The 21,216-nt window shown below is 38.5% G+C and overlaps 1 protein-coding gene across 1 annotated transcript in view; it reads right to left on the bottom strand.

Moving 5' to 3' along the window:
• Window positions 1–21,216, bottom strand: part of DPP10 (dipeptidyl peptidase like 10) — a 1,373,984-nt gene that overhangs the window by 975,906 nt on the left and 376,862 nt on the right. The window lies entirely within an intron of this gene.

A 21,216-nucleotide genomic window follows, 5' to 3' on the forward strand; every position in this document is an offset into this window, starting at 1 on the left:
GTCACAGAAGTAGGCAGAAACCAGGTCATCCAGGCCCTTGTAAGCCATGGAAAAGGATTTAATTTTTATGGCGAGTGCTATTGGAATCTCTGTGGGGCACTGAAGCAAAAAGCATTATATTTAAAGAGATGACTTTATGTTGGCAAGTGTGTTCTTATTTTTAATGCCTGAGATCAGTGTAAATTGGTACAATCACTTTGATAAACACATTGTCAGTGTCTAGTAAAACTGAATATGTCATACCTAAGACCCAGCAATTCTACTCCTATGTATCTTTCTCCTAGAAATGCATGCTGATGTGTACCAGAATAGATATCCACGAATGTTTATAGGGACATTGTTCTTAAGAGTCCAAAATGGAAACAACCCCAATATCCATTAAGAATAGAATGGATAATTATAAAATAAGTAAGTTATGAGGATGAAAGATATAGCACAGGGAATATGGTAAAAAAAATTGTAATAATGTTGTACAGTGGCAGATGGTAACCACATTAATTGTGGTGAGCGTGGCATAATGCATAGTATAGATGTGTCCACTTACTATGCCATACACTTGAAACTAATACAACATTGTATGTCAACTGTATGTCAATAAAAAATAAACAAAAACACACAATTCAAATTAAAAAATAAAAATAGATAAAAAGCAGCAAAGATATGTTCAATGAAAAAATTTGAGCCCCCAACTGTATGACAACCTCTCGGTAAGAATATTCAGCTATATGGACAAGTCCCTGGAAGGGAATATGGACTAATGAAAATACCTGTTTAGTTAAGGTGGTGAAATTCTGACTCACGAAATAGTTTTCTAATATTGCTATTATTTGATCATTAAAGAAGATAACTTTATTTTTTTAAAGATTTTATTTATTTATTTGGGAGTGAGAAATAAGATAGAGAGGGTGCACATGTGTGCATGTGTGGGAAGAGAGAGCCAGAGAGAAAGCAGGCTCTCCACCGAGCAGGGAGCCTGACATAGGGTGCGATCCCAGGACCCCAAGATCATGACCTGAGCCAAAGGCAGACCCTCAACCGACTGAGCCAGGTGCCCCAAAGAAGACAATTTCAAAAAGAGAATGGAGTGGATAAACTATAGTATATTCATACAATGGAATGCCATCACGTTATTTAAAAGATAGCCAAAAACTATTTGACACTTCTCTAGTCAAGAGGTAGAATCCATGTATCCTCCCTTTGAACTTAGTTGGGCTGTAGAAACTCTGACATTTTTGTGGAAATGCCACAAGTCTTAAGAGTTCAGGTCATGAAAGGACATACATTTCTACTAAAAGCTGCTAGAACCATCACTTTCGGAGTCCTGAGCTGCCACATATGAAAGCATTGGCCCTGACACCACCATGCTGTAAGGAAGCTCAAGCCTTAAAGAGAGGACACTTGCAGGCACTCTGACCTACAGCACTAGCTGAGTCATCCTGGCCCAGCTGCCACACATGAGAACCAAGAAGCCTCCAGATAATTCTAGTCCTTCGACATTTGAGTCTTTCCAGTTAGGCCCCAGTACTCCATGATAGAGGAAAGTCTTTAAGCTGTGCTTTATTTGAATTGCTGACCCACAGAATCTATGAGCATAAGAAACCAGATGTCCATTTTATACCACTTTGGAGTGCCAGTGGAGGTGGTTTGTTACACAGCAACGGAGAACAGGAAAAACGCCAACAGAGCCACAGAAACACATGAACAATATGGATAAATAGATCAAAAGTAGTTAGACATGAAAATAATACAAATTATCTGAATTTATATAAACATATAAAATTTAAAAAGAAGTTAGAAAATTTATATTGCATGAGAGTGCATATAAAACAAATCAGGGAAATGATTACCATAAAATTCAAGATAAATATTACATCTAAGGGAGAGAAAAACAACTATGATCAGGGATACCTAGTGCTAATGCTTCCTCATATAGATAATTTTCTATTTCTTATTTAAATTGGTAACTACATGTATCTTCACCTTATAATAATTAGTTAACTGCTGTGTTTATGCTTTATATATTTTTCTGTATGTGCATTATATTACATAATAAAAAAGTATTTGAAAAAATTATTCTGGCTTCTGGGTGAAAAATGACTCTGGTAAGCAAGCAGGGAATCAGGAAAATAAGTTATAAGGCTTGTTTCTATGCTTCAAGAGAAAGAGGCTAACGGCTTGGACTAGCTGTGCAGATGGAGAAACCAGGTTGGTTTCAATATATTTTGAAATAAGAGCTATAGTAGGATTTCCTGCTGGATTAGGTGGGGATAGGAGAGCAGAGAAAAAAGAAGAGTCAGGAAGGATTAGAAGTGTTTTACTTGAGTAATTGGTTGGATTGAGACGGTATTAACTGAGATTATTGTACACTTCAGTATCACCAACTAGCATTTGATTTTATTGTAATATGCCTAGTTTTCCTGATCTGTGCTTTTGGGATTAGTAAATATGTAAAATTAAAAATCCAATGACCATTTACTAAGATTATCGAGCAGTTAATACCTTTATGATAATTCATTAAGATTTAAGAACAAATTCTTCTACTCAGATCTCTACTCATCATCCCCAGTTATTATGAAAGGAAAGTAATATAACTAAAATGAAAAAAGAAATTCTCTATAGCCTCTAGAGTATAATTGTACTTATTCCATTTTTTTTTTTGAGAAGTAATTAAAAGGGTTCAGAAAGAAAAGAATAGTTATTAGGCCTGCACTCAAAAATTACAAACTAAATTTAACCATTAACTAGCTTGGTGGGTTTAAGTAAGCCATACAGCCTTTCTCTGATTTAGCTTCAGACCATTGAATGGACTTACTTTAATCTTAAATATTTTGTGAGAGTAAAATCAGTTTTTAAAGTGCATGGGATGTAAACATCTTTCAGAAATAAGACTGTGTTAAACTTGGGCCTCCTAGCAGAGCCCAAATTAGATCAGTGAACCTAGAGACTGGGGAAACTGTGACAATGTCTTTTTGCATTAACTGACAGCCTGTTTATTTGTTTATTTCCTAAAGAAGGAGTGGTCTGGTGTAGAGGTCTAGAAAAGGAAAAGGAAACTGTGATAAATAATACAGGCAACAGGCTTACAATGATCCTCACTCAGACTGGTTTTGAGCCCAGCTGGAAATTGGTGGTGGTGTTCATCAGATCTTTCCAGTTCTCCTTCCATCAGAGCATCTGGTAGATCAGTACTTCCTGGACCTCACTGCTCCCTTGAGTGAAGGTCATGGGATAGCTATGGCCATGCTGTAAGTGAAAGTGACATGTGTCCCTCTCAGGTCAAGCAATAACTGTCCATTAAAAAGGAACTAGCAGAATTTGAGATGGGGAGTGATCATCCCACCTGAGTCTCTGATGGTCTCCCATGGGCAGAGTTCCCCTGATGACCTATGTTAGACATTCTGTGGAAGAAGAAGAAGAAAAAATGTGTGTGTGTGTGTGTGTGTGTGTGTGTGTTACATTACTGAGATTTAGGAATAGCATAATTTAGGCAGTATGGAATGGCTTTTTATTTTTTTTCCAATGGAAGTATACTTTGCATATAATGTGTTAGTTTCAGGTGTAGAGCATGGTGGTGAGATAAGGGCTAGAATAGGGATGAAAGGAGTTGGCCCACATTAGATTTTCTCCAGGTCTAAGTCAAGCATCTGCAGCAGGATGTGTAATAAGGAATAAGGGGAAGAGGCACCCAGGCCTCATTCCTATTGCACCATGGTACATAAGACTGCATTGGTATCCTTTAGTGCCAGAGTGGTACCCAAAAGCACTTCTATGCCCAAAGGAGAAAAAGGTAAAGTGCTTGGAACTTCAGAGGTAATGCCCTTGAGTTCTCAGAAACTCAGGGAAAGACGGGAGATGAGTAACACACTGATTGGACATATTGTTGGTGATTCCTGGAAAGTCTGGGGAAATGTTAAATTCCTCAGTGGCTAAGAACTATCGCCCTTTGAACATTTATGTTAATGTCTGCACATTTGAACCCAGTCATAGGTGATCCTTAGAATAACTGGATTATGGTATTGCCATTTGCCTTTGATTGAAATATGGACCCACCTGAAAGAAAACAATTAAGAATCAAATACTTGTCATTATCTCCTTGGTGAGAACATAATGGCTTAATATGCAAGGAAAGTTAAGAAGAATATACAAAGTTAGAAAAAATAAGACTACTAGCAAATCCCACAATGCCAAGGTCTTTTCATTTCACTGATTTCCTCCCAGAGCTCACTCATCTAAAATCCAAGAACCATCACATTTCATGACTAAGTCCCAACACTTACTAGTCCTGAAACCCAGTCTTGGATATTCCGTTCTGTATATGAGATTTCTAAATGTCCCATGGATTATTCCAGATCATGAAGAGGGCAGGTTATAGTCAGGATTCAATCCCACTAATGAGGTGATATTTATACGTTTTATTTTTAATACAAGAGGCTAATTATCCACTGAGTACTTCCATCTCCGATCTACTAGAACACAAGGCTATATTTAGTCATGCCAGATGACAGGGCAAAAAAGTTGTTTTGGGCTGTAATCAAACTGCATTTAAATATTTTAAAAGTTTAAATACTTTCATCCCTTATTACCTATATTTATACTTGCCCTCTCCTTTTAAATTATGCACAACTGTGAAAACACCCTTCCTGGAACCCTCATGCCTGATTATACTCTCAGCTTATATATTTAAGATATTGGTTACTTGATAATTTATATTCTTTCACTTCTTATTGAATTTACATAAAATATTTGTCTTCCCTGGGCTGACACTTTAAATGAGAAGTGAATAATATTGGACCAATTATTGAGCTTATTTGCCCTCCTATGTTTAACACAATATTAATACCCAGAATTAGGGAAATTGAGTGAACTGTGGAGACTGAGAGACAATTCCCACCAAGATCTCATTCTCACAGCAAAGTAGACATTTGGAAACTGGTGAACAAGAATCCCATGAATAAATAAACAACTTCGCCTTGAACATTTCCATCTTTGGCCCTTAAGCAACAAGTCAGTTTATGAATATGAATCCAAAAATCTGGAAAAAAATAAAGTAGAACAAATATCTCTATGCTCGATCCACATGATCCTGAATAATTGGTAGGATTCTGCATATTTCTTTGCCATAGGCCATGCAAATAAACCCAGTCCTTGCTGTCAGTTTCCTTTATTCTATGGAAGAGCAAGTGTAGAACAGGAGGAGGGCTAGCAGTTAAGTCAGTGCAGGTACTGCATTCAATTCTGCACATCTAGCACCTTCTTTCATACTCACAATGAACCCCAATGGTGTACCTTTGCTCTCCCAGTTGGTAAATTAACAAACTAAAACACAGAAGTTATGCACAAATCCATATAAATAGTTGTGCAGAGTTAGACACCAAACTGCAAGCAGGAGGAGTTTTAAGTTTGCCTTCTCTTTGCATCATAGCGATGCCCTTGTGGGGAGAGAGTTGGGGTCCACCCAACCAGACTTCTTGCTCACTCTTTCAGGATCACTTGCAAACCCAAGTGTCACAGATTACTTGTTTGCTTCATCTTCTGTCCAAGCACACGGCTAATTCAGGAAAAGGATAAAATTAAAAAGAGCCCCATTTTGTTCCCCATGCACTCAATAAATATTACAGTTCCCTTGAGGTGTTCACCTAATACGGGTGTATTCACTGGTAGTCACTACGGAAAATGGAGGATCCACAAAGTATTGCACAAAAGTAGTAGCTTTCAGGCTCACAGAAGGCCAGGGTTCCAATTCTAGTGGGCCTAAAGTTACTCATTCTTCCAAGCTTCAGTTACTGCATGGATTAACCTCAAATAGTAACCCATGCTTCTCAGTGTCAGGAGGATAAAATGCTATAATACAGGCAAGTGCCTATTCTCTCTAGAGAACCGATACCTATCAGTTCCTTCCCTCACATGTGAGACAATGAAATGCAGAGCACGTGTCTGAGACACCAGGTGTCCTTATGCCTGTCAGAATGTCTTGCTCATGAAATTCTTTGGTTTTCATCCCTTTGTTCTCTGACTTATCTTCCATCCTAATCTTACTATTCCTTGCATTGGAAGCCTCTGTATTTTTGAGATCTGTGTATTCAAAATGTTAATTGAAATAAATGTACGAAATCAGGGCACCTGGGTGGCTCAGTGGGTTAAAGCCTCTGCCCTTGGCTCAGGTCATGATCCCAGGGTCCTGGGATCGAGCCTGGCATTGGGCTTTCTGCTCAACAGGGAGCCTGCTTCCTCCTCTCTCTGCCTGCCTCTCTGCCTATTTGTGATCTCTATCTGTCAAATAAATAAGTAAAATCTTTAAAAAAATAAAAAATAAAAATAAATAAATGTATGAAATCAATGGTTGAGTGAAATAAAGTGCATTCTCGTGGGTTTACAGAAGGTAATTTTAAATATTTCTGATATGGACTAACTTTTGCTTTCATCATTCCTATCTGATTAATCCTTACAAGGACGATCGCTTGATTATTAAGGATCATCTTTGAATCCCAGTTTAATGTCCACATTATATAGCTCGTTTGCTTTCAGTTTATCACAAGTCCAAAGTTTCTTTTTGGCCCCTTATTTCAATAATTTCACTTAATAGTTTACAGCCACATAGCATGTGGTTTGAATCTTGGACTTACATCATTAGTGCATTGTGCTGATGAGGAACAAACAAGTAAGGTACCTACAGCTCGTTTTCTTCTAAGCATAGTGGAGGAAAGTGTGTCCAATTGAGCAAAGTGGAATAACAGAGGTTTGTACATCCCTCATATTCAAGGTTTTGCTTCGTCTCTTCAAAATGCAACACTATCATCTACCCCATTCAAATTATATTAAATGCAGGATGATTCAAATAGTGCCAGCTGCCAATTTAAATTTCAAATGGAAACCTGCTCATTTGCTGACTCCTCATTCACCCCCACCCCCACAAACTTCTTTTTCTGCTTCTTTTTTTCAATTGATCTTAAAGCTACTTAATAGGTATTTCTTATGAGAAAGCCTGCTCTAAGTGAGTAGTGTCTTTAAGTCAAAAACTATTACCGTATTTTTCTCTGTGCCATAGCAATATTTTCTAGTTGCCTGCCACTGCTTACCGACAAACCTCAGAAAGCCTCAAGTTAGGTGAAAAAATGAGCACTCCATTCTCTGATTGAATTGCTCCAAAAGGGGGAAATGACTTTTTTTTTTTTTTTTAATCCTGGCCAGACATAAAGAATTTGAAAATAACTGAGGCTTGAAAGAAAATACAGGGATGCAGGCAGGTAGATTAGACACACTTTCCTCCACTATGCTTAGAAGAAAACGAGCTGTAGGTACCTTATTTGTTTGTGCTTATTAAGAGCCGTGTCTTTTCCGTCTGTGAGTGGGGATTGTCTCCATCCCAGGCCCTCCTGCTCTCCGAAGTGATCGGAATGGACAGTGGGCTCCCAGAGAGTTGCGGTATGACCCAGTGAATGAGTCAGCCCCACTGCGAGTCCTGCTTGCTACCAGCATCTGAAGGACAGTGTATACACACTGCACTATAGATCACCCTAAGAAGGGACTGGCGTGAGTTTTAAGGCAGTTCGTAGAATACAAACTGAAATTTAGGGGTGATAGATGGCCCGATTCCTCGGTGAACTCTACACCTGCACTCCTTATTCCCTCCTGGTGTCTCTTTTTTAACATAAACGTTAAAAACTCAAGTATGATATATGGACAGAAAAAAATGAGCACATCCGAATTGACCAGTTAGATGACTTTTCACAAAGTGAGCACATCTACTTAACTGGCATCCAGAGTGAGAAGCAAGAAACTTCCAGAACCCGGGTAGTCTCCTTGGGCCCATGCCTGAGGTTTGTCGGGTGTTTCTTCTGATCGGTTTAGGTTACGAGTTTGGAGGGAAGAATGCCACAAAGGGGACGGGCTCTCTTCCCCATGTTCTATCAGGGAGTACGTGATATCAACATGACTTATACGGGTGACGTTAACTTTGATCATTTTGGTTATAGTAGTATCTGGCTGCATTTTTTGCTGTAAGAAAACACTTCCCTTCCTCTTCACTACATTTTTGTGGATTCGAGACAGTCAGTCCAGGCCTCACTCAAGGAGGAGTGAGGCATGCATGGGAATTATACTCCACTTCCCGGAGGGAACATTTTTACCCATGTTGTTGTGTGGGATCCTCCTGCAAGGATGATTTGCCATTTTTCCCCACCTGTTTATTTATTCAACATTTGTTTATATCAGTATGAACTCATGTATATTTATTTTATGGTTTGAATTGCAATCTAGCGTCTTGTTATTAATTTTATCGCTCATATTGTTCCTGCTTTGGTCTTTGGGAGCTTGTCCGCATTCCTTCCTGTATCCCTTTGACATACTACCATCCTTTTGTTATGTATTTATTTATTTATATATTTATTGACTCCTTTCTTGCTTTTCAGCATAGGTATTTTTCTGAATGGTCCAGCATTACCTGGGATGTCAACTCTCATTTTAAAAATAGAATTGAGGCTCAGAATAGTTTAGTAATTTGCCCAATACAACCCCGGGGGAAAAGAGCATGACTAATATGGAGGCCCAGAAACTCTGATGCCCAAGTCCCCAAGGTTTTGGCTTGACACTGCCTGCCTCACAAGGTAATTAGGGCTAGCAAGAGGTCAGGGCCCAAGAAAGGAGTACTTTACCACTAAACACCAACTAGTGGATTCAGAAATATCACTCTGGCCTTCGAACTTAGGGAAGGAGGTTGGAGGCTAGTGGGTCCCTGGTGGGACATTAATTGTGAAACCTAAAATTAATCAAAGAAGCAGGGAACTCTGGGCTCTGTTGCTAGTTTAGTATTCTTATGGGCATAGTACAGTGGGGGGGTGGTTACAGAAAACTAATCTTGACTTGATTTTTGTTTCTAACTCTGTTTTATTCTGTTAGGTATCTGGATTGGTTAGCTATGTATCTTGTTAAATAGGGTTCTATGACCAAGGCAGCTAAGACTTTGCCTATTCCTGCCACCACTACAGCACCTAGCCAAGAAAGGGTTATTAGCATTCAAAAAGTAACCTCCCTGAGACTGAGGTCCATTAGTTATACATTAAAATAGGCTTTGCTTTTAGCTGGCCAAAGCATTCCAACTTAAGTCAGGTTGGCCAAACTACTGGAATATAAGTACTCATAAATAAATTTATCATTTGTATACAGGAAATGGACATTTATATTTATAATTATCAAAATACTTTTCCTAAATTCAGGGGGCAAAATTCTCATATTGGGGTATGTATCTAAAATGTCTGCAAAGCAGAGGAGGAGTCAAAATGGTGGAGAGGTAGCAGGCTGAGACTATATCGGGTAACAGGAGATCAGCTAGATAACTTATCAAACCATTGCAAACACCTATAAAATGTCTGCAATGGGCATGAAATGGTACACTTGCAAATTTATAGTAGTGCACTATACTTAACTTAGGAGCAAAGGACTTCAGGCACATTGAAGCCACAATTTCTTATCATGCTTTCAATGGTTCACTGTAAATTCTTCATAAAGGTTTCTTTACCCAAGAGAAAAAAAAGCTCTATATTTTAACAATTTTGAATTCAATTTTCATTAAATCAAACAATACTGGGACAATTTTTTTCATATATATACATTTTTTTTTTCTTCCCAAATCAATACTAGGCTAGGCCAGTAAAGCATAGGTCATTGAATATATATACAAAATACTCTGACAGTAACAATAGGAACAAAAATATGAATGCCTACTGTACAACTCCAGATCATTAGTAGTGATATATACCTCAGGCAATGTACTTAGAACTTGCACTATCATTCTCTGACATATAATTAATCCATTTCATCATTCTGAGGCCAAACAATGTTTAATGATGCCAATAAAAAAGTAATTAGAAACTGTAATTTTGACTTAAGATTGAGAATGTATTTATAAATAAAGCCCAATAAAGCAGTGATTGATCTAAATGTCTTACTCTAAGATCTCTCGCTCTTGTCTCTCACCCAATGACATGGAATTACCAGAAAAGGAGGCAACACCTGAAATCATAACATTTGTTTAGGGATTAATTACCATAGAAGAGAAACAGACTTCCTGATTATCGAAAAAGATAAACATTTGCCCATTAATTTAGGTAAAGAACGTGTCCACATCATTTTGACAAGTGACTGAAGGTCTCTTCTCCAGGCCTTCACTTCCCTAATGCCCCCATCAACCTGCCACTCACTGCTGTTTCTTAACCTCTCAGCCTATGATTATTTTTGGATCATGGGGTACACAGACAAGCAACAACAATGGAACAGAAAACCTTTCCTTTCTCTGAACTGCTCAGTTCTGTGAAATCTGTGTGAAAGTGGTTGTGTCTATGAACTCTGTCTCATTAGAGCCAAACATCTGCGGTGCTCCTTCGTGACTCTGTGATTGAAATGACAAGTTCTCTGAGCACTACACATTGTTAAGGATGCATGGATTTGGTGGTGGCTCAGGGACCAAAAGCCACAGCTGGACAAAGACTGAATGACCTGACATGGATAACTGATAGTCCCAGGGGAAAATGCTACCCTTCAGTCACTGCTCCTTTGGAAAAACCCAAAATTAAAATATAATATGGACCTGTGATGGCCATGAGGTTAAAGGTAAAGCTCAAAAGTAGAAAAGCAGTTATAGTTTTAGCACATTGGAAACATTAAAAATATTAAATGTTTCTGAAGCATACTTTATCTGTAGGACACCAGAATAAGCCACCTTAGGATTAAAAAAAAGAGAGAGAGAGAGAAAGAAAAAAATATGTTGTGTTTGCTTTCAACTTAGTAGAGAGATGTAGTGTACCCACATGATACACTGGAGAATAATCATAAAACAACCCAGGAAAAACTACAAAGTTTGGTTATAACAAATTGGTACTGAAAAGAAGAAAAAGGAAGGCCTTATCATGGTATCAGAAGTAAAAACTTGAGTCTATGCATGCTTCAAGAGAAGGACTATTTTAGAAATGATCTTGTTAATTTGACTGCTAACTTGACTGTAATTTGTAGATGGCCAAAGTAGCATATGGAACCCAAATAATCAACACGTAGGACATCCCAGCATTCTGTTTGCAATAATTTATGACATTTTTAAGTTTTTCCAGGGCAATATCTCTTTTGAACACTGCTGTATCGCCAGTAGCCCAAAATGAGCTCAATATACAGTAAGCAGCTGATTAGTATATGTTCTTTAAGTGAATATTTAAAAAAATATAGGGGTGCCTGGGTGGCTCAGTGGGTTAAGCCTCTGCCTTTGGCTCTGGTCATGATCTCAGGGTCCTGGAATCGAGCCCCACATCGGGCTCTCTGCTCAGCAGGGAGCCTGCTTCCTCCTCTCTCTCTGCCTGACTCTCTGCCTACTTGTGATCTCTGTCTGTCAAATAAATAAATAAAATCTTAAAAAATATATATATGTAGTTGCATTGGAAGTGGGTGATAGGTTGAGAAGACTCACAAGACTCTAGTCATACGTACAGCTGTGATTTATTACAGTGAAAGGACACCATGCAAAATCAACAAAAATAAAGTACATGGATAAAGCCCAGAGGAAATCAGGTGTGAGCTTCTAAGAGTCTTCTCCCAGTGGAGTCCCGTGGGACATGCCTAATTCTTCCAACAACAAGTTGCAATAAATATGTTAAATGTTGTCAACCAGACAAAGCTCATTAGAGACCCAGTTCCTAGGGTTTTCACTGGGGGCTGGTCATACAGGCACTCTCTGCGTAGCATCTATCAAAACTCTAGGCACCCAGAAAGGAAGTAGGTGTCCAGCATAAGCATATTGTTTTCAGAAACACTGTAGTTACAATGACCCATTTTTACCAGGGAATAACCCCCTCAAAATCCGTGTCCCCAGGTGATAGCCAAAGGCCAACCTGTAAGCATGACTAAGCAGATACAAGCCTGCTATGTTAATTCTTTTTGCACAATAGGTTTACTTATATCTCTTTGGGAAACATCTGATTTTGTGTACCAACGACAACTGTAATGGGCAATTTGATCATTTCCTAATTAATTTGATCATGCATAACTTTTCAAAGTAGGCACAGTGTCGAGTGATATCTTATTTATAGGTCATCTCACCATTGCAAGCCCTGTGTTATTGCTAATAACATCAAGTTTTAATGGTGCTTAATGCATTGTATTTTCATACTGAACCAGCATCCTAAAGATTTGATTGTTTTTTTTTATCCACAACTTATAATCACAGCTCTTCTTTTATAGTACCTAATGAAAACAAAATATCAACCAAGAATAGATCTCAATTACCAATTAATTCAAAATGTCAGGAAATACGTGAATTTAAAATTGTTGATTTTTTTGTTGACAATTATAGCTCATAAAGAAACCAACAGAAGCATGATAACTTGAAGACATGACTGAGTGTCCTCAAATGCAAGATGAAAAATGAAAAAGATTCATCAATGACGTAAATGTTTAGATAGCCAGAGTTGAACATTTTATCAATTGTTTCCTAACTTTCTGAATTATAGTTATAATGCTTAAACCTTTTGCATTTTCCACATATGTATATTTGAATGTTACAGCAAGGTTTTAGTGTTTTCCTCCATTTGAATAATAACTGTCCTTTATTTTCTGTTGACCATATTCATTGGTCATTAACCTAAGCCATAATGTCCATTCAGTCATCTATAGTCATCTGCTTCTCCTCAAGTGATGTCAGATAGCAGGTGTGTTCACAAGAGTTGAAGACCTGAAGTATTTCTTCATATAAGACACTGAAATACATATCTAGTTTTCAATTTTTTTTTCCAGAAGAAATCTATTTTTTTTTTTTTTCAGAAGAAATCTATTTTTAAACAAACTCTCATTTGGAAGTCCAAGTAAAAAGTAAAAATCGGAGGGAACGAAGAGCAAAAGAGGAGGCCCAAAGCGGTACTCACCTCCTCTCTGGCGGCAACCTTCTAACAGTTCTCCGGAAAATATCACCAGCACTATTTACTCTTTTTGGAGTCTAGCATTCACTTGTTTGTTAATATGCAAAGGTGTCACTTGATCACATTCGCAGAGCTGGTTCAGTGGATGAGTCCGATTAAAGCTGCTCTGACCCCAAACAAGACAGGATAATGTTGGATTAGGGCACCTGGGTGGTTCAGTGGGTTAAGCCGCTGCTTTCGGCTCAGGTCATGATCTCAGGGTCCTGGGATCGAGCCCTGCATCGGGCTCTCTGCTCAGCAGAAAGCCTGCTCCCCCGCCCCGCCTGCCTCTCTCTGCCTACTTGTGATCTCTGCCAAATAAATAAATAAAATCTTTACAAAAAAAAAAGGGGGGGGATAATGTTGGATTTCTCCACTTCAGAGGTGACCTGAACTGAGGCTCCCTACTCAGGGATGAAGTAAGGGAATCCCAGAGAAGCTAAATTACACATGCCAGACTTCTGTGCTGTTTGGTGGGACCTCACCCTTGAGTCTAGATTTCTGTACTCCGTGAACATGAATTGGCTGCTACATGCAAACAGTGTTTTCACTCCTTTTCCATAAAAAAACAGCCTTCACTCCCTTTCTGTAACTCTCCATTTTTCTTGAATGCATTTTTTCTCCCCTCCTTTTCTCTTTGTCCTTTTATAGTCTATACTGACTCTTATGTCTTTTGTCTATAAATTTCAATCATCAGGAGCGTTGTGTGAGAATCAGCAAGTCCCTTTGTGCAGTATAAATTAATACTCATAAAATGATATAAGGAGAAAAAGAGCCTCTTCTTATCTATACTCTCGTCTGATAAATACGTTACAGTAAATTACCTAATTAAACAAGCATAACATGAAAATTAGATGTTTGTTTCTATACAACTTTGAAGAAGTAACCGTTTTCCTTCCTGTGTTATTTATTATCCCTTCAATTTGCAAAAGCTGAGTAATCAGGAATTCCACACCATGGCTTTAATTGCAAGCATATCCACTAAGTGCTGATGTGGGGATATTCAGCTGCTGAGCTTTTTAAAAGTGACAACTCTTTCTTTTCTTTTTTCTCCTTTTTTCTTTCTTTAGTAACTAAGGTGGCTTAAATAATCACACCACGCCCTTATCAGCACAGTGTTCTTCAGTATGCATAGTTCCCTTGAATGATCCAGTTACTTGACATACAACAAAGATACTGGCAATGATATTAACTGTAGTGAGAGGTAAAACTGGCTCTCTGCATGTCACATGTTAGGCATCATGTAAGCACTTGAAATGCATCATTTCATTTAATGATGTCAACAAAATTATGTAAACATTTCTCAATACATCTGAGACAAACTAATCCAACCCGTGGGCTCTTGCCCATCTCCAGAATTCTGCATCACAAAGAGTCAGGCCCACAGGCTCCCTTGCTGTTCATCACACCTCCTTGGACCATTAGCTCTCTTCTCATCTCAGCTGCTGGTAGAGTCAACACTACCTTTCCTTGTCAGGAAGACTGAAACTCAATGGTTTCCTTTCCCATGGTCTCTTTCACTTCCCATATCTTACCTACCACCAGGTTCTGCAACATTTATCTCCAAATTAGGGCTTCTCTCACTTTAAGATGCGTAAGACTGCTTTGGGGATCTGGTTAAAATGCTGATTCTGAATCTCAAGGTTGGGGGCACATCCATTCTAAATAGCTCACAAGCTTCCAGGTGATGCTGCCGATCCCAGGACCTCACTAAGTAACAAGGTCCTCAGCAATGCTACAGCTGCTCATTTACCTCCTGTCTTCAATTACTGTCTGGACTATGAAAGAGAATGTGAGAAGCTGATCTGTGAACAGCCTGGTAAAATCTATATTGTGGGCTGGTTGACTTTTAGTGACCCTCAAACCACAACTAAATTACCAAACATACAATGATGAACCCCTTCTCACTCCCAAAGTTATCTCACTGTCTCGTGACACCTGCTTAGTTCATTTTCTTATCCTTAGGGATGATCCTGCCTGGAGAATGCTTTGCTAATGGAACAAAGTATGTGGCTTCATGGCAGTCTGTGGAAAGATGCCACTCAAACAAATTTAAAGAGCCAGGTATGGTGAAAAAACATGAGGAAAAATGGTGAACTGTTTTGATTAAGAAGTCAAGGAAATGCAAATGAATAGATTTTTGTTGTCTCTATCTACAAGATTGCCAATAAAACAGGTACCTGGATGGTTCAGTTGGTTATGCATCCAACTCTTGATTTTGGCTTGGGTCATAGGTCATAACCTCAGGGTCATGAGGGCAAGTTCTGCATCAGATTAAGTGTGTGTGTGTGTGTGTGTTTCAAGATTTTATATATTTATTTGAGGGAAGAGAGAGAGAGAGAGCACGAACGGGGTTAGGGAGAGGAGGAGAGGGAGAAGTAGCCTCTCAGGAGAGCAGGGAGCCTGATGAGAGCTTAGTCCCTTGACTTTGGGATCATGACCTGAACTGATGGCAGACGCTTAACCCCCTGAGCCACCCAGGGGCCCCTAAGGTTAAGTCTCTTAAGACTTTATCTCTCCCGCTCTCTCTCTTAAAAAAAAAAAGAAGAAATTTTTAAAAAGTTTGCTTGTTCCTTTGCCTGGTATACAGCGTACTCAATAAATATTCAGTATTCAGTAAAAAAAAAAAAAAAAAGTTTGCCAATTAAAGAATAATAATATTGCTGAGGATGTGAGTAACCTCATATATTGCTGGTGCACAAGTAAGTGTAAGGGAAATATATATCACATCCATTAGAAATGTGTATGTTCTTTCCCATGCCCACCAGTTCAACTATGGAGAACTGATCCAAAAGAAATTATTAGGCAAGTTTACAAATATAATTTATTTACATGGATTTAGATAAACACTGGATTGTGTATAAATTGCATTTCTCAAGATACTGAAAACTCAAAAATAAAATATTTTAAAATATGTAAATTGTTATATTATGTTGAACCATATTTAAATGGTGTGTGTGTTTACCAATTATTTAAATAATTGGTAATTGATCTATGACTTAAGAAAATGGCTCAATTTAATAGAGTATATATGAGTAAAAGAATGTCAGCACAGTATTAAATGCATTTATGCGTGTATATGTTTATATGTACCTAGAAATATATATTAAAGACTTCCAACCAAATGCCAATCATACTTACATTTAAATGCTGGGATTATATTTACTTATTATTTTCTATATTTTATCATTTTACTCTCAATGAACATGGGCAAGTGTATAATTTCAAAATAAATAAAGAGGCCAGCACTGAGATAACCAATTAGCAATTTTCCAGCATTAACAATTTTAAGCTCATTTCCAGTAACCCAAAGTTGGGGGTACTTCAAAGTATTTTCTGCAGATGGTGACGTGATAATATGTGTTATTAGAAAAAGTAATTTCCAGTTATTGTATTAAAATTCAGTAATTACTTTTTCCATAAAGAAAGTGAAAACTATTAAGAGCAAAAATGTGAAATAAATTAGCTTTATATTCTACACTCAATTAAACTATCATAGCAAGAAGGTAATGAATTAAGATAATTTGAGGATAGGAATAAGGCTTTACAAAGCAGAGATTTAACACTCTTCTAAAATCCATTAAAAGTACTCCAAAAGAAGATCATAGTAAAGCGGGTAGCCGACAAGATAGTTCAGATAGTTCAGAGACACTAGCAGTGTGCATGCTAAATAGGTAGAGAGTTTTCAGTCTCAGAAGACTTAGAGGCTCATGCACAATGCAGCTCAAGCGTGCAAAGCATTGGCCCAAAGAGTCAAGCTGAGTTTTCCACTGGCTTCACCACTTTCTAGAACAGTAAGATAATCCCGGTCTTCTGGGATGTGTTCTCTCAAGGAATCCACATACTATTTGAGCAGGCACTGATGTGTAAGTATTTAATTAATTATAAAGAGTCATTCCTAAATAGTAGTGCTTGCTAGTCCCCTACTAAAACCTTACCCATGTCATCCCATGGCATCTGGAACAAAAACGGGATTGTTTTCTGGGTCTATGAAGCTTCAGATGGGGCCTGTCTCACCCATGTTACTCTCTGAGGCTCACACTGGCTTTCTCCCTGTTTCTACAGGCCAAACTCTTTCCTGCCCCCATTCTTTTGTGCTTGCTGTCCCCTCTACTGGGAACTCTGTCTGCTGTTCTTTGTGGGGCTAGGTTCTTGTCCTTCAACCTGGGCTCAAATGGCAGCCCCAATCATCAGGTAAACGAAAATAATCCCCACTCTCACACCTTTCATTTCCTATTATATCACTTTTCCTATTATACCACTTTTTTATGCTTACATTTTTGCATGGTACCTATCAACATCCAACACTTCTCTTTGTCTGTGAAGCCCAGGAAACAGAACAGGATGTATTCCCTGTGTCTAGAATTATGAAGAACATAGATATTCAGTATACTGTTGAATAAATGCTATGGCCACTATGGGAGTGGTCTGAATTGTTTCTTTTAGGTGGTTACAATCATTGAAGGGAGAAACTATGGAGCCCATGGAACCCAGCTTTCTAGAGTCCCAGCCAGAGTTGGTCCAGGTGGCTTTCTGAACCAAACACCGGACTTCTGTTTGGTTCTTCTGGGCACTTCTGCTTCACCTCACTTTGATATGAACTAAGTTACCGGTCACCAGATGGATGCTCAACACTGGCTTGTATCACAATAAATGCCTAAAGAGACATCTCCTTACCTGAGAATTACGGCATTTTTACATATTCTTTATGATTTTTAGAATAAAATTTTACTGTATATAATCTGGATTATAGAAATTGTACCTTTTTTTAAAATGTGAGGTTATTCTTCAATATTGCTTAAATCTTTTTAAAATACACACTGGCACAATTTCCACATGCCTCGCCATCTTGCCAGACATCTTCCTCCTCGCTCCCCACTCCCCTGCCTTGAGAGTCCCTGAACTAGGACAGTGCTTCTCCAAGCATGATCTTCTCACCCTTGCAGGTGGAGAGAAGTTATTTTCAGAAGTCTTTGAAAACGTGAATCCTTCCAAAGGCGTATGATGCCTCCAACACAAGTTTGAGAATCACTGAGGTAAAAAGTTAAATGAGGGAGAATATACACTTAAATGCTAATATCTCCGGGAGATCAAACTTTCCATCCATCATTCATATTATAGTGAGTCAGCTTAATCAACTTACTTTCCCCCTCATGTACACTGAGACTAGCTACTCTGTGAAAATTGGAGACTTTGGTGGAAAGAAGAAGGAGAATAGTAATTTTGTATCATGAAGATACAGGTCTTGTTCTCCAAATAGGAGCTCTGGGGCAACTGCACTAGCATAAGAAAGAAGGAAGGAGATAGTGAAAAATGAAATTGGGGCTTTGTGTTCTGAGATAAACTATCATTTTAAATCTTGTTTATTGGCCTTGAGCTCAGGAAAAGAAAATGGAATTACCTTCTTCCATCTTTTTATTCCTGCCAGAATATGGAATTTAGACTTAAATTCTCCTTAGAGGTTTATTTAATTTCTTTATAGTTTAAGGCAACTATTATAGGTTAATATGTTAAAACCAGACCTCAAACCTAATGGTCTTAATAAAGCAAAATGCATTCTGAATTTTCAAATCCAGTCTACAAAATCTTTAGCTGCTGTAATCTCTTAAGGACCGGATGCCATTTGATTCCTTGTTGGAATCCCAGAGTCCTTGGCATTGTCCCTAGAGTAAATTCTGGGTATGAATGCTTTCGAGTTCAAGGGTTGTTATTTGGGAACGCAAATGCTCATCGGCTGGGGCATGTGTTTCAGGTTTTCTACTTTAAGGAACTGGTCACGTCTGTGCCATTCCTGTGTCTCAACCATGGCTCTAACATTCCTCCCTTGGTTACTGCTCTCTGGCCTGCATGAAAGAGGCCCTTTTCATGCCAGAAAACAGTAGGTCACTTGCATGTCATCTTCCCAGCAGGAGGTTAGGGGACTCCGTCATGGCCAGAGCTGCCAGCAACGTCCTAATGGGCAGAAGGACGCCTCCATAGTGAGAGACCGTGTTTCTCACATCAAACCAGACAGCAACTTCATCAAGGAGAAACTTCAGGGGAAACAAACAAACCTACAAAACATGGCCTCTTCCTATCACCTCTGCCAAATGAGCGGCATGTTCTCTATTTTGAAGAACTTTATAAAACACAGAGGACTCAAAAATGCAACAGGGGAAGGGATAAGGTGGGGGTAAAGAGTTCAGCTATATATTTCCTTCCATCATTCCGTGAGCAGAAAGGAGTCCAATCCCACTTTCTCTAGAGGGCCACAAGCTATTGCAGCTGCAAGGTGATTGGGTACAAGGGAAAATAAATGAAGCAAAAATGTATCTCCTAGAGTGGAAAAGACTTGAAAAAAAAGTTTAGTAAGGCCAAAAAAAAAAAAAAAAAAAAATGACTGGCTTTTCAGCTTCTTATGCATATTGTGAGGGCAGAGAAGAATAATGTGAACATCTTCTTTTTACAGCTCAGTCTAATTTGGCATGCCATTATAATTTCTGGCTCAGTTAGCAAATGACTGGAAACACTGATTTCTGCAATTTTCCCTAAAGTATGACAGTTCTATAAGTTGTTCTATCGATGTACTTGAAACCAACCCAAGATGGGAGTGACTATTATTTTTAATTTTTATTACCGGGGAGGCTTTATAGGGGCCTGTGTGGAACTACCTAAGTGGCCATCTACATACTGTGATTATGAATTTGAGGGAAGGAAAGACTTGTCCAATTTCAGGAATAAAGATGCCTGGAGTTCTACCATTAGAGATTAGCTCCTTTGGATTACACTTCTGCCCTCTGGAGTAATATTTTTCCATATAAATATACTTGAAAATTATAAAAGAAGTAATTACTACTGACATCTTCACATCAGAAGGGGCACAAATGTCTTGAAGTTATCGGAGGGGATGGAGAAAGGAAAGCCTATTTAGGGACAGACAGAAGAAGAAAAAAAATTGAAGGGCTTAAGTTCTGAAGCAAGGCATTTAAGACAAGTATTGTTTTTCCTTATGAACAGGGTGACCTTAAGTAAATGACATAACCTCTTTGAACCTTGATGATTCTTTTTTTAAAAATTTTATTTATTTATATTTTATTTTATTTATTGACAGAGAGAGCACAAGCAGGCAGAGCGGCAGGGAGAGGGAGAAGCAAGCTCTCCACTGAGCAGAAAGCCAGATCTGGGGCTCGATCCCAGGAGCCTGGGATCATGACCTGAGTCAAAGGCAGCCGCTTAACCCACTGAGCCACATAGGCACCCTGAACCTTGATGATTCTTATCTGTAAAGTGAATGATAGAAGAGATTCAAAAAGCACAGGAAAGCAAGTCAAGACAATGCTACATCGTCAGGTTGGCCATTACTACAGCAGGTTCTTAATCCCAGGGGGCCTGCTGAGAAGTTTAGCGTGACATCTCTTGGAAATGCCACATCAGCACCAGACCAGACTTTTGGTCAAGGATGGCCCTGTAGGCACACACTGTCCCTCACTGGGCTCGTGCCTGTGCAAATGCAAGGTGCTGCCAGTTTGCACCTGAGAACAACTGGTACCAACCCTCATCCAGCTGGTCGCTACAGCAGTGTCTGGAGAAGAGGGAAGTGGGGGTATTGTATGTGTCTCAAAAGCAGTGCCAGAGGCATACATTTTTTGTGTATGTCTTTAGCTATTTCAGATCTACCTCCTGTCTCTCTGAAGTAAGCTCCACAAGAGCAGCACATTGCCTTCACTCACTCTTGTCACACCTACTTTCGGTCAGTACCGTTGAATAAACGAAAGGACAAAAATAACTGTGTTTGTACTTTAACTGTGACTTTTTTTTTTTTTTTTTTTGGTATAGACTTTCCTTCTGAACTGCTTTTTTTCCTGTTGTTTTGGCCTGTTCTATCATTGGTGTTTAGTTTAGTTCTATCACTGATGTTTATCATTTTCTGTTTAAGCACCTTCCACTTTTCAATTAACTTTGTTCTTACCATTTTTGCTTAGATGCAGTTTTACACCTCCAATAACTGAGTTAAGGGTCTTTCCAAATCTTGTTTACTTTTAGATACTTTAATTTAGTTTTTATATTACATCATTAAATTTCTTTAAATCCTTACTAAACTAGCTTTTAATTTTAATGATTTCACTCATAGATCTTTTTTGTTTCCAATCTGTATTTTAATTTTCCTTGTAAAGGAAATGCTTTATGCTTTTGGATTAGTGTATTTCACCAATGCTGTCTCATTTGATTTTTATATAGACCCTATGTGACAGAAATGACAGGAGCAAAATATGGTCTCTCCTGATAATTACAACTGGAAAGCTCA

Source organism: Mustela nivalis (genome assembly GCF_964662115.1).
Source record: "Mustela nivalis genome assembly, chromosome: 11".
NCBI lineage: Eukaryota > Metazoa > Chordata > Mammalia > Carnivora > Mustelidae > Mustela > Mustela nivalis.